This window comes from Papaver somniferum, chromosome 8 (assembly GCF_003573695.1).
Source record: "Papaver somniferum cultivar HN1 chromosome 8, ASM357369v1, whole genome shotgun sequence".
In the NCBI taxonomy this organism is placed as follows: domain Eukaryota; kingdom Viridiplantae; phylum Streptophyta; class Magnoliopsida; order Ranunculales; family Papaveraceae; genus Papaver; species Papaver somniferum.
The window spans coordinates 144254630-144268246 of NC_039365.1; positions in this window are offsets into that span (position 1 = coordinate 144254630).

Consider the following 13617-nt stretch of genomic DNA (forward strand, 5'->3'; position numbering starts at 1 on the left):
TCCTGAAAAATATGGAATCTTAAATATATTTCGGAAAATCTTTAAAAGTATATATATGTACAGTTTCAGATTCAGCATTGTCAATGTATCGCTATCTAGGATGTGATTTTGGAAAATAGGTATTCTTGTAAGGAATGAGTTTTCAATTAATAATTCTATTAACATTGGATTGCTTCATACACCTCACAACTGTTTTAATGAAGCAAGTGATCTTTTGAAACATCACAGGGTTTATGATTTTGATGGTATTTTTAACAAATATCATATCTTGTTCAAATTTATCTCTGTATACTCTAGTAAATTCTTGAATAGATTTCAAGTAATATTATCAAATTTTGGTAATAAAAGAGTAAACAGATTTTTGGACAAAAACATGGAATCAACCCGAAATAAAGATCCAGTCCATGAAAAACCGTTTTTCCAAAAGAAATACCTGGATATAAAATCGGAATTGTTTCCCCACAAGTTTCGGTTTCCGATTTTGAGAGTATTTCCTAAAACTAGTTTTTTCCGGTTTTTGATGTAATGTCTTCCTATAAAGGATAACCTCTTGCTATGTTTACAACATATTGGGGAAGATTGATCGAAACCGTAACTAGGGTTTATCATATTTTCGCAAGTATGAGGAAGAGGAAATCCAGTGGGACTTCATCTGATGATCGGGTCAAATGGGATGATATTGATAGGATCAGATTCCCTAATAGTATTGATCACAAGCATGAATTCACTCGTTTTGTTGATAGCTCATGTTTTAGGAAATACGAAACTCTCAAGGGAATGGAATTTACCACTGAAAAGAAATTCGATCCAGATGTCCAAGATAAGGGTTATTTGAAGTTTATTCAAGATCGGAACTGGGGAAAGCTTTTTGATTTTGAAAAATATCCACCTAATATGGTAAGAGTTTTTTATGCGAATATTCATAATGTTGATCATAAAAATCTTACCTTTGTTACTCTTGTTGGTCAAGGACTCTACTATGTTGATCGTATGACAATTTCTAATATTATTGAGTACAATGTGGAATGTAGTCACTTGATTACTGGAGTTGAAATTGAGCACGATACCATTTCAACACATCTCATTTGAAGATCAACAGAATGGGAAAATGGTAGATTACAAACAAAAAATATACCCTTCTACCTAAGGGTGTTCGGTAAACTTTCTTTACCAACCCTATTTGCAAGCATTAGAGATAAGTCATCCTGGGACAAAGATTTTACAGAATTTTTTATTTTCTGTTAACAGGAGACTCTCAAATTGATATCTGTGGAATCATTGTCAGTCAAATGATAAAAATCTCAGGCTTTATTTCTTCCTCAGGAATAAAGAGGCATCTCTGTTTTCCATGTATAATTACAGAGATTTGTGAATTCATTGCGGAAGATGATTTTGATGTCAAGAGAAGCATTACGTCTGTCTCTAAAAAGACTATATGTCAAATGATTGGAAGTGAATCGAGTAATAAAATGGTTGAAAGGTTTTCACCGAACTCTAGCAAAAATTATCTTCTAGCTCATCTTGAAACTCTTGGTAAACAACTTGATTTTTTTCAGAAACAGCTGGGCTTTGCTGCTCGAAAAGATCCAGAAACTCTTAAAGGAATTCTAAAGATTGAATCAGAGTTTTGGAACCAAGAATTGTAAATAGAAGAAGAGCGTCAAAGAATACTTGATCACAAGGAATGTTCCTCCCAATAATTAATCAAAGAAAATAGACATCAGTTTTTGATTTCTTTCAATAATCGTATAAGGTCTATTTTGAATAATACTATCTTATTTATGAATAAAATTATTATTTTATAATTTTTCTCGTGATAGTTTTTGATTACATAGCCTGTGCTTGAATGCTTTATATTATTGCTATGTATGTTTATGGGATGTTTAATTTCGGTTTTCATGAATATTCGATCTCATATGTGCGAACCCTTATGGTTTGGGTGACTTTTTGGTTTAGCAGGATTAAGTTCTAGCCCATGTTGGTAGGCTTTATCAAAGGATCATAAGGGGTTCTGATTGAAACAATATGTGAAAAAGTCACTGAAAAAGCGGAGGTTTAACAACACCAGCCAATATTTCGCTTAGCAATCTGTATGGACTAACTCCAGTATACTTTGCTAGAGAATCAACTAGACAGTCAGACTCAATCTAGATTAAAGTATATCGAGGAGTTAATATCTCTCTCTTGATTTGATCCTTACTCAAGCTAATAAAAATCAGCGAGTCTTTATCAAATACAAGGAATAACTTGGATGGTACCAAAGACCAATATCCAAGGATCAATCAATATCAATCAACAACCAAAGGTCGGGTTTCCAATTGATTGATTCTAACGCATAACCTGTATTATTTCAATGATATAAACAAATATAATGCGGAAATAGAAATAACACAGACACCAGAAATTTTGTTAACGAGGAAACCGCAAATGCAGAAAAACCCCGGGACCTAGTCCAGATTGAACACACACTATATTAAGCTGCTACAGATACTAGCCTACTCCAATCTAACTTCGGACTTGACTGTAATTGAACCCCAATCAGTCTACCACCGATCCAAGGTACAGCTGTACTCCCTACGCCTCTGATCCCAGCAAGATACTACACACTTTATTCCCTTAGTTGATCTCACCCACAACTAAGAGTTGCTACGACCCAAAATAGCACGCTTTAAAAATAAACAAATCTGTCTCACACAGACAAGTCTATCGAAGGATCAATCTGTCTCCCACAGATAAACCCTAAAGGTTTTGTTCCGTCCTTTGATAATAATCAAGGTGAACAGGAACTAATTTATAATTCGGTCTTATATTCCCGAAGAACAACCCAGAGTTATCAATCACCTCACACCAATCTTAATCGTATGGTAGCGAAACAAGATGTTGTGGAATCACAAACAATGAGACGAAGATGTTTGTGATTACTTTTTATATCTTGCCTATCTGAGAAATAAATCTCAAGCCAATCAATATGATTGTACTCGTACAATAGAAGATGCAAGATCAGATCACACAACTATGATAAAAGTAGTATCGGTCTGGCTTCACAATCCCAATGAAGTCTTTAAGTCGTTAACCTGGTTTTAGAAGAAGAAAACCAAAGGTTAAATGAGAAAAGACTCTAGCACGCAGACTAGCATCACACGTAAGGTATGGGGATTAATTTTTCACAATACTAGATGTCTCCTTTATATAGTCTTTCAAATCAGGGCTTTGCCTTGGTCACAAAGCGTCAATATCCACCGTTAGATGAAAACCTGATTTAGATTCAAGCTAATATTTCTCAACCGTTAGATCAAAAACTTAGCTTGTTATACACACTTGACAATGCACGCTTCTAGGTTTGTTAACCGTACCCAAACATATGCACTTGTTGGTTCAACAATAGTTAACCAATTGGTTAGCCATATGAGCATTTCATATCAACCATGTTCTTCTTCACCATAACTAGTTCAAATGACTTCAAGATGAACTAGTTACAGAGTTGTTCAATTGCAAGGAAATCTTATGTACTACACAAGACACAATTGAAGCAAAAATGATTTGATTCACTTGAATCGGTTCATGAACTTTTATAGCCACGGTTTGCAAACTGCATTCCTTAGTCTTTCTAAGTTTAACTTCATAAATCATCTTCAGATATATAACCTTCTTAAGTTCACACACTAGGTTCGCGGACTTAAGCAACCGGGTAGAGTTTACAAACTCCAGTAGAAAATCTCGGCAAAAGGCCTTCCGCCGGTTCACGGACTGGTACTCATGCAACTAGTTTGTCAACTCCATCAGAATTTCTCGGGATGAGAAGTTCGGCAATTCGCGGACTGGGTTCGCGGACTTGGCAACAAGCCATTCTTCCGGTTTCTCTTGATCAACAAAGTTCGCAAACTTTGGTTCAAGGGATAGGACTTATGCACATATGTGTTTCCACAACAATACTCATGTCCATCATTGGTTATGTAATCTTAACTCTCATTCCAATCATTGAGACATTCTTAGAGGACGTTATGTAGTTGTTATACCATTTCTCGTCAAAGCAATTTTCAAGATGATTGAAACATAATAGGTAAAGATAAAGTTGATCGAAGCGAAAATCTTACCAACACATATTTCGAGATATTGATAGGAGAGGTATACTCGGCTCGAAATACCAAATGTGTATAATCCAAGTCTATATATATAGCATACGACTTCTTGTCTCAAAGGAGTAGGAGATAGAGTAGATAAACTTTTGAGTGACAGATAAGTTCAAGTCTTCACATACCTTTTTGTCGAGAAGTTCCACCGGTTCCTTGAGTAGTTCTTCTACTTGTATGATGAATCTCCATGAAGTCCTTGAGCTCAACTAAACTTTATATCCTAGTTCGAGACTTAGCTATAATAGACTAGAAATCATGACTTATAGTTTTGATCACTAACATTGACAAACATGCTTGAGATAGAAACGCATGCGAGGTCGACCGAGCAATGCTCTAACAATCCCCCCTTTGTCAATTTTAGTGACAAAGTTATCAATACATATGGAATACAAAAAAGATAAAGAAACTTTAGTAGCTCCTATTCCACATGTCTAATCTTCAACATTCCTCGAAATCTTCGTCACTTCCAAGTACTCCAATTATCCCAAAGGTTGTAAGTTTAGCAACACCGTTGTTGAAGATCCATAGCTATAACAATGAGAAAGCATCGGTCTCGATCATTGTTATACAGTGTCATAGTATTATTACACAATGTCAAAGTCCAATTGCATCACAACTTCAACAATAATACCATGGTGATATGTATCGCTCCCCCTTAGTCAATACTCCATCTCACATGGAAACCACTCCCCCTTACACAATGATCCGAATACCATATGTATTTGTAGTGTGAACTACATATTAATTCTCCCCCTTTTTGTCAATAAAATTGGCAAAGGTACAAGAACGGGATCATAATGAAATTTTCGAAAGAGACATTTCATGACTAAAGGAAAAAAAATACATACCATCTAATTTAGATGCAATCATATAGCCGAAGCTAATAGCATTCATCAAGGAGTTTAAAGATACAAGATAACCCCTCTAAAATTTCACAGCCGCACCCCCCTCAATATATGACCATTAAGCACAGGTTCAAAAGAACTCTCCCCCATTTGATGTCATTCCCAAGGGAATAACAAGAGCGACCTTAATTTCAAAAGAAAAGAAGGATTTTTATTGGATACCAAAAACCATGAGAATGATTTTCTATATCCAAAAACTCAATCAAATTAATCACAAGTAAACCCATGATTAATTTAATCGGAATACGCAATCAAATTAAACACAAAAAGTGGTCAATTTAATTGATTGTGCTGAACATAAGAGAACTTATGGAGACACAAAAATACTCAACTAGATTAATTACAAGAGAACCCATAAATTAATATAATTACAATACACAACCAAACTAATTACAAAAGTAATCAATTTAATTGTCATTTGTTTTTCTCGACATAAGAAGACTTACGGAGCAATAACTAAATAACCAAACAAGATGATTAATTTAGTTCAAAATGCTCAACATAAAGTACCTTAAGGAACAACCAACAAAGCCAAAAATAATCAACTTCGTTGTATCGTGCTCAACATAAGACACATTACGGAGCCTCATAGTATTACATAAAAATATGGATCAGGGATGATCAATACTGCGGAATACACAAAGATTCATTCTATCTTCCCATCACTATTTTCATAACGATATTAATAGACATAATCCTTGAAAAACAAAAGATTTTAACCTATCTTCCATCAAATAATTGACAATATAGGCTTAACTTTTGTATATGTCAAAAGTCTATTCATCCTTAAATCAATACATGAATACCAATCATGAACGACTTTACTTTTGACAAAGTATGGGACAAACAAAGTTCACGGACGTAAACACCAATATCACATAACAAATTGCAATATAACAAATCATAAAGATTAAATACTGCAAACCATCATTATTTGTCCTCCAAATATTTTTAGAATTGAAAACCAATAAACCTAAAAAAAACAAGAAGATGAAAAATAATAGCTATGTGTAGTCACAATCATTGCTATTCAAGGCACTAGTTATCCTTCCAACTAAACCAAAAAGAAGACTTACTAGGCATTGTAAATCTTTCTCAGAGCATCTATAGAGAATTCCTTCTCATTATTGAAAAACCCATTGATTATGGGATCGTTCAATTCCTCTAGATCTTCAGAAATATCAGTTAACTCACTAAGTTCTCTTTTTAGATCACGCAGGGTATTCTTGGTCAGAGACAACCTTTGTTCATAGTGAGTTATCTCTTCCAAAGAGGAAATGATTTGAGATTTCAAATCATTTCGCTTGTTGATGAAAACTTTCACCATGTCTTTAGCACGACAGACAGAAAAGAGACAGTTAGAGGAAGAACCTTCTCCATTGGTTGTTTACTTCTTCTTTATCATTATCGAGGAAGTGATTCCTTTACACGGATGTACATTGACTGCTTCTACTGCATCTCTTTTGGTAGTACCTCTTGACTTGAGCCACTTCTCAGACACTTCTCATCTTTCCCAAGTTAAAGATGAGAAGGCAAACTTCACCATTTAGTTGGTGACCGGACGGGCCAAATGCCCACTTCACTTGTTTTTTCATGGCTTGTCACTGTTGGTTATGCTAACAGATTTCTTACTTCTTCTGGAATATTTACCTTGCTTATCTTTATCCAGACTCACTCTTTGCATGTTCTTTTGAAGTTTGGCGACTCTTTTGTTGCTTTTCTTGAATCTCCAGCGGGTATCTTTATCATGCCTTGAGTGTCCACAGAAGGAGAAGATCAACGTGGATTTTTTTGTCTCCATGTAATTTTCCCTGTTTGACACAACACCCAACCATTGTTTCCTGATTTGCAGAATCCATCACTTTTGTTGTTTTACTTTTGAATCCTAAACCATGATTGTTTCCAAAGGATCTCTAACCAAACAACATTGCTGCAATTTTTCCAGAGCTTCCAGACAGCCTTTGTAGGTCATCTCTGAGAGAATTAATCTCTTCTTCGTTTAGAGACATGGTTGTGACGAATTTAATATGAAGATGCTCTATCTCAATATTTTTCGTCTGGAGTGATGATTCAACATTCCTCAAGGAGGCTTTAAGACAAAGGTTCTCTTGAAGAATATCTTTATTCAGAAGATCAACCAACTCAGTGTCAAATTCAAGTTTCAAATCAGAATTTGAAGTTTAAAGAGAACCTGAAGTAAGGGCAGTAAATCCATTGCACCAGTTATACTCATCTGAGTTATATTGAGAAGTATTGTCTTCTGTTGAATTATTTTCAGCAACCAGAGAAGATGGAAAACCTGCAAATCTATTCTTCCTTTTTATTATATTCTTGACCTCTCTGACTATTAGTGAATGATCACATTCATCAGCCCAGAACAGGTGAGAGGAAGACATCTCAGGTTTGTTCACAGCGTTGAGTGCGAACGTTTTTCCTGTCTCTTGATCAAGAATTCTTAACTTTCCAATTAGTGAAGTCTTGGAAAGTGTGTCAGGGTTATTTCCCTCAACGATGGCATGCTTCTTAGAATCGTATCTTGATGGCAGCGATTTAAGGATTTTCATCACAATGTCCTTTTCAGGAATGGTCTTACCCAATGCAAATGATGCATTAACAATTTCAGACACTTTGTGGTAAAAATCATCAATCGATTCATTATCTTCCATCCGAAGGTTCTCCCAATCGGAATTAAGGTTTTGAAGCCTAGCTTCCTTTTCACTGGAGTTACCTTCAAATACGGTTTCTAAAATATCCCAAGCATCTTTAGACCTAGTGAAATTTGACACATGGTGCTGAAGATTTGGGGTAATGGCATGTATGATGACATTTAAACCGTCGGAATTTTGCTTTGCAGCAAGTATCTCGGCTGGACTATATTCACCAATATTCTTGGGAACGTTTACATCTCCAACTGCTACAACGGGAGCATCATAGCCATTAACAACATATACCCATGATTGAAAATCACGCGCTTGAAGAAAAACTCGCATAGAAATTTTCCACCATAAGAAAAGCTCGCATAGCACCTCAGTCCATAGAGTCAGATCGCTACAAACACAGACTTGTAAGGTCTTGAACGTGTTTGCCAGCTCTGATACCAATTAAAAAAGCGGGGGTCTAACAACACCACCCAATATTTCGCTTAGAAATCTGTATGGACTAACTCCAATATACTTTGACAGAGAATCAACTAGAGAGTCAGACTCAATCTAGATTAAAGTATATCGAGGAGTTAATATCTCTATCTTAATTTGATCCAAAATCGCAGGCTTTAACAATAAACAAATCTGTCTCACACAGACAAATCTATCAAAGGATCAATCTGTCTCCTACAGATAAACCCTAAAGGTTTTGTTCTGTCTTTTGATAATAATCAAGGTGAACAGGAACCAACTGATAATCCGGTCTTATATTCCCGAAGAACAGCCCAGAGTTATCAATCACCTCACAATAATCTTAATTGTATGGTAGAGAAACAAGATGTTGTGGAATCACAAACAATGAGACGAAGATGTTTGTGATTACTTTTTATATCTTGCCTATCGGAGAAATCAATCTCAATCCAATCAATCTGATTGTACTCGCATGATAGAAGATGCAAGATCAGATCACACAACTACGATAAAAGTAGTATCGGTTTGGCTTCACAATCCCAATGAAGTCTTTAAGTCGTTAACCTGGTTTTAGAAGAAGAAAACCAAAGGTTAAAGGAGAAACGAATCTATCACGCAAACTAGTATCACACGTAAGGTGTGGGGATTAGTTTTGCACAATACTAGATGTCTCCTTTATATAGTCTTTCAAATCAGGGTTTTGCCTTGGTAACAAAGCAATCAATATCCACCGTTAGATGAAAACCTGATTAAGACTCAAGTTAATATTTCTCAACCGTTAGATCGAAAACTTAGCTTGTTATACACACTTGACAATGCACACTTCTAGGTTTTTTAACCGTACCCAAATGTATGCACTTGTTGGTTCAACAATAGTTAACCAATTGGTTAGCCATATGAGCATTTCATATCAACCATGTTCTTGTTCACCATAACTAGTTCAAATGACTTCAAGATGAACTAGTGAGAGAGTTGTTCAATTGCAAGGAAATCTTATGTACTACACAAAACACAGTTGAAGCAAAGATGATTTGATTCACTTGAATCGGTTCATGAACTTTTATAGCCACTTTTTGCAAACTTCAGTCCTTAGTATTTTTAAGTTTAAGTTCAAAAATCATCTTCAGATATATAACCTTCTTAAGTTCGCACACTAGGTTCGCGGACTTAAGAAACCGGGCAGAGTTTACAAATCCCAGCAGAAAATCTCGGCAAAGAACTTTCGACGGTTCACGGACTGGGTTCGCGGACTGGTACTCACGCAACTAGTTTGTCAACTCCAGCATAACTTCTCGGGATAATAAGTTCGGAAGTTCACGGACTGAGTTTGCGGACTTGGCAACAAGCTATTCTTCCGGTTTCTCTTGATCAACAAAGTTCGCAAACTTTGGTTCAAGGGATATGACTTATGCACATATTTGTTTCCACAACAATACTTATGTCCATCATTTGTTATGTAATCTAAACTATCATTCCAATCATTGAAGCATTCTTAGAGGACGTTATATAGTTGTTACACCATTTCTCGTCAAAACAATTTTCAAGATGATCGAAATATACTAGGTAAAGATAAACTTGATCGAAGCGAAAAGCTTACCAACATATATTTCGAGATATAGATATGCAAGGTATACTCGGCTCAAAATACCAAATGTGTATAATCCAAGTATATATATATAGCATACGACTTCTTGTCTCAAAGAGTAGGAGATAGAGTAGATATACTTTTGAGTGACAGATAAGTTCAAGGCTTCACATACCTTTTTGTCGAGAAGTTCTACCGGTTCCTTGAGTAGTTCTTCTACTTGTATGATGAATCGTCATGAAGTCCTTAAGCTCAACTACATTTTCTATCCTAGTCCGAGACTTAGCTATAATAGACTAGAAATCAAGACTTATAGTTTTGATCACTAACATTGACAAACATGCTTGAGATAGCAACGCATGCGAGGTCGACCGAGCAATGCTCTAACAGTCACAATATGTTGAATCATTTGGTTTAGCATAAAAGCATATGTGTTTCGGGGTTTCAACTTTTGCATTGCAACAGTTAAAACCGGTTTTCAACCTTTCTATGGTAAAGGTTGCTCTTTGTTGTTGTTCTTTTATTTTGCGAGAGGATGACAACACAACGGTGGAGAGTTCTATGAGAACTTGCGCTTAACGACATATCTTTCTGGGGTGAAGAAGATGCGGAATTCGAGGTAACAAATTTGTTAGTTAATAGTTTTCCTGTTTAAGAAAAACCTGATTTTATTGCATATATTTATTGCTTTTGCTTAACAAAATTTCGGTACAATTGATGTTTTATTCCATTGCTTGTGTATGGATATGTGTGATTCAATTGTTTCCGGTTAAGAAAAACTATTAATATCTTGCTTTATGGTTTGGTATCAATTGTTTAGGCTTACGAAATTACAGTGCAATTGCAGTACTTTAATGTCTATGTTTGTTTCAATTGCTTCTGGTTGAGGTAAATAATTATGCAAGTTGATTTATTTGGTTTGTATGAATTTTTTATGGCTTAACAAAAGAAAAGATTTTTGGGATGAATTTTTTAGTCCAATTCGATTCCGGATAAGAGAAACTAAGTTAATTCTGATCTTAGTTAGACTTATCAAAGTGGAGGTTTCGGTTATTCAAGTCTAATCGAATGCCTTAACAAGAAATGCTAGTTAACTAACTAGTACTTGTCTTGTTTAAAAGTTAAAGGTCTATGTTATTGATGAGAATAACTAGAGCCTGATGAGAAAAATAGAGTTAATTCTGATCTTTATTTGGTCTTATCGAACAAGCAATTGTATTTGTACAATCGGTTTAGCAAAGGAACTAAGGTGCTTGGTAGATTTTTGGTTTGCTAAAGTATTAGGGAAAATTGCTTCGGGAAATTGTTACCTTGATAACATATCAAAACAAAATTACTTTGTAGTTTCGGTTTTGATATTGGTTATCAAAAATAGTGTGTGGAACCCTCATGCTTAACTCTTATAGGTTTCGCAAGTCTCTTGTAAGATCTGTAAGACCCTTTCGGTTTGTCCTTTATTTGCTCGTACCTTTGTCATTTTGTGACATAAAGGGGGATAAATATATGGAGTAAACAAGTGATATTGATATTGACTTGTAGTGATTTGGTATCACTAAGGAAAGGACAATGGTGCTTAAACGTTATATCTAACGTGTTAGAGCATTGCTCGGTCGAACTCACATGCGTTGCTATCTCAAGCATGTTTGTCAATGTTAGTGATCAAAACTATAAGTCTTGATTTCTAGTCTACTATATCTAAGTCTCGGACTAGGATAGAAAGTGTACTTGAGCTCAAGGACTTCATGGTGATTCATCATACAAGAAGAAGAACTACTCAAGGAACCGGTGGAACTTATCGACAAAAAGGTATGTGAAGACTTGAACTTACCTGTCACTCAAAAGTTATCTACTCTATCTCCTACTTCTTGAGACAAAAAGTCGTATGCTATATACATAGACTTTGATTATACACATTTGGTATTTCGATCAGAGTATACCTCGCCTATCTATATCTAGAAATATGTGTTGGTAAGAGTTTCGCTTCGACCATGTTTATCTTTACCTAGTGACGAAAGTCATGATATGTTTCCATCACTTTAAAAATTGATTTGACGAGAAATGGTGTAACAACTATATAACGTCCTCTAAGAATGTTTCAATGGTTGGAATGAGAGTTTAGATTACATAACCAATGATGGACATAAGTATTGTTGTGGAAACACATATGTGCATAAGTACTATCCCTTGTACCAAAGTTTGCGAACTTTGTTGATCAAGAGAAACCGGAAGAATGGCTTGTTGCCAAGTCCGCGAACTACCAGACTTCTCATCCCGAGAAATTCTGCTGGAGTTGACATACTAGTTGCGTGAGTACCAGTTCGCGAACCCAGTCCGCGAACCGGCGGAAGGTCTTTTGCCGAGATTTTCTGCTGGAGTTTGTAAACTTTGCCCGGTTGCTTAAGTCCGCGAACCTAGTGTGCGAACTTAAGAAGGTTATATATCTGAAGATGATTTCTGAACTTAAACTTATAAAAACTAAGGAATGCAGTTTGCAAACCGTGGCTATAAAAGTTCATGAACCGATTTAAGTGAATCAAATCATCTTTGCTTCAATTGTGTCTTGTGTAGTACATAAGATTTCCTTGCAATTGAACAACTCTCTAACTAGTTCATTTGAGTCATTTGAACTAGTTATGGTGAGGAAGAATATGGTTGGTATGAAATGCTCATATGGCTAACCTTTTGGTTAACTATTGTTGAACCAACAATTTACACGTTTGGGTACGGTTAACAAACCTAGAAGCGTGCATTTGATTTGTGTATAACAAACTAATTTTTTGATCTAACGGTTGAGAAATATTATCTTGAATCTAAATCAGGTTTTCATCTAATGGTGGATATTGTTTGCTTTGTGACCAAGGCGAAACCCTGATTTGAAAGACTATATAAGGGGACATCTAGCAACTCTGCAAAACTAATCCCCACACCTCACTGTGATACTAGTTTGCGTGCTAGAGTCGTTTCTCCTTTAACCTTGGGTTTTCTTCTTCTAAAACCAGGTTAACGACTTAAAGACTTCATTGGGATTCTGAAGCCAGACCGATACTACTTTTATCGTAGTTGTGTGATCTGATCTTGCATCTTCTATCGTACGAGTACAATCAGATTGATTGGCTTGAGATTGATATCTCCGATAGGAAAGATATAAAAAGTAATCACAAACATCTTCGTCTCATTGTTTGTGATTCCAAAAAATCTTGTTTCGCTACCATACGATTAAGATTGTTGTGAGGTGATTGATAACTCTAGGCTGTTCTTCGTGAATATAAGACCGGATTATCAATTGGTTCATGTTCACCTTGATTATTATCAAAAGACGGAACAAAAACTTTAGGGTTTTTCTGTGGGAGACAGATTGATCCTATGATAGACTTGTCTGTGTGAGACAGATTTGTTTATTGTCAAAGCCTGCGATTTTGGGTCGTAGCAACTCTTAGTTGTTGGTGAGATCAGCTAAGGGAATCAAGTGCGCAGTATGTTGCTGGGATCAGAGGCGTAGGGAGTACAATTGTACCTTGGATCAGTGGTAGATCGATTGGGGTTCAACTACAGTCCAGTCCGAAGTTAGCTTGGAGTAGGCTAGTGTCTGTAGCGGCTTAATATAGTGTGTATTCAATCTGGACTTGGTCCCGGGGGTTTTCTGCATTTGCGGTTTCCTCGTTAACAAAATTTCTGGTGTCTGTGTTATTTCAATTTCCGCATTATATTGTTTTATCTTTATAATTAAAATAATACAGGTTGTGCGTTAGATCATCAATTTGAGTAATCCAACCTTTGGTTGTTGATTGTCATTGATTAATCCTTAGATATTTGTCTTTGGTACCATCCAAGTTATTCTTTGTGTTTGATTAAAGACTCGCTGATTTCTATTAGCTCGAGTA